Raw genomic sequence first — 2,276 nt, forward strand, 5'->3', positions numbered from 1 at the left:
TATATATATAATGGAATATTACTTAGCCATAAAAAAGAATGAAATCTTGCCACCTGCAACAACATGAATGGTGAGAATTGTGCTGGGTAAGACAGAGAAAGACAAATTTCATATGTGGAATCTAGAGAACAAGATAAACAACCAACCAAGAGAAAGAAGCTAGCTCATAGATACAGAGAGCATTTGATTGTTGTCAGATTAGTGGGTCAGGTAATGACTGAAGGGGAAGGAGATTAAGAAGTACAAATTGGTAGTTACAAAATAGTCATGGGGATAGAGAATATAGAATGGGAATATAGTCAGTAGTATTGTAATAAGTATGCATGGTGCCAGATGGGTACTACTTTTATCAGGATGATCACCTCATAAGTTATATAAATGTCTAATTACTCTATTGTACATCTGAAATTAATATATTGTATGCCAGCTATAATTGAAAATGATAAAAAATAAAATAAATAAAAATTACTCAAACTGTTTAATTCAAAGCATTTATGTAAAATAAGCAAACACTATATATTAATTACAAAAATAATGGGTAAAAACTTCATCAAAATTATCGTTATTTATCTTCAAAAAAGTATAGTGTTAAATTTTTATTAATATTTTGTTTTAAATAATTATAGATACATGGGTTCTTGCAAAGATATTACAAACAGGCCCTTGGAACCTTTTATCCAGTTACTTCCATATGTCTTATCTAGCTATAGCTATAGTACAATATCATCAGGACATTAACAATGGAACAATGTATGTATACATAATTCTCTGGCATTTTTTACATATGTAGTTTCATATATTCTCCACTGCAATCAAGATATTAAATTCTTCCATCATTGAAAAGATCTCCATTTTGCTATATCACAGTCACTACAGCGCTTCCCTGGCATATCTCTAATCTCTGACAACCACAAAAATGTCCTCCATCTCTATGATTTTGTAAATTCAAACATTCAAATTCTCTCTTTCTCTCAATCTCTCTCTCTCTAATCTATGATTTTCTTTTTTTTAAATTCAACTTAATGATTCTGAGGTCCATCAGAGTTGTTGCTTTATTAATACTTTGTTCTTTTTTTAGCATTCCATGATATGGACACCATTCTTTTTTTTTTTTAAATTAAGTTTATTGGAGTAACATTGGTTAATACAATTATATAATTTTCAGATGTACATTATAATTTGACATCTATATATTCTATTGTGTGTTTACCACCCAAAGTTCAGTTTCCTTCAGCTACCATATATTTGATATACTTTACACGCTTCACTCTCCCCTTATCCCCTATATTTGACTCTCTTTACCCCATCTACATTCACTCTTCTCCGAACACCCTATCTTTAGATAACCACTAGTCCATTGTCCATGTCCCTGAGTCTCTGTTGGTTTGTCCTGCTCATTTGTTGCTTTTAGGTTTATATCCCACATATAAGTGATATTATTTGATTTTCAACTTTTTCTGTATGAGTTATTTCACTTAGCTTGATTATCTCAAGGTCCATCCACGTTGTCGCAAATGGCAGTATTTCATCTCTTCTTATGACTGAGTAACATTCCATTGTATATATGTACCACAGCTTCTTTAGCCAAGTAGGACACTTTGGTTGCTTGCATGTCCTGGCCACTGTGAATAATGCTGCTACGAACATTGGTGTGCAAATATTTTTTGGATGTGGGTTTTCAAGTCTTTGGGGTAAATACCAAGTAGAGGGATTACTGAATCATATGGTAGATAAATTCTTAGTTTTTTGAGGAAACTCCATACTGTTTTCCATTGTGGCTATACTAATTTGCAGTCAGACCAGCAGTGTATGAGGGTTCTTTTTTTTCTGCAACCTCTCTAGCATTTGTTATTACTTGTCCCATTGATTATAGCTATTTTAACAGATGTGAGATGGTATCTCATTGCGGTTTTGATTTGCATTTCCTTAATAGCTAGTGATGTTGAGCATCTTTTCAAATATTTTTTTGCCATTTGTATGTCCTCAAGGGAGAAATGTCTGTTCAAGTCCTCTTCCCATTTTTTTGATTGGATCATTTGTTTTCTTGTTGTTATTGAGTTGTATGAGTTCTTTGTATATTTTGGATATTAGGCCCTTATTGGAGGTGCTGCTTGTAAATATATTTTCCCATTTGGATGTTTGTCTCTTTACCTTGTTGATGGTTTCTTTTGCTGAACAGAAGATTTTATTTTGATGTAGTCCCATTCATTTAATTTAGCTTTTACTTCTCTTGCTTTTAAGATTAAATTCATAAAACCCTCATTAAATCCAAGGTT

The sequence above is a fragment of the Pteropus vampyrus genome, unplaced genomic scaffold (assembly GCF_000151845.1).
Source record: "Pteropus vampyrus isolate Shadow unplaced genomic scaffold, Pvam_2.0 Scaffold477, whole genome shotgun sequence".
Classification (NCBI taxonomy): Eukaryota; Metazoa; Chordata; class Mammalia; order Chiroptera; family Pteropodidae; genus Pteropus; species Pteropus vampyrus.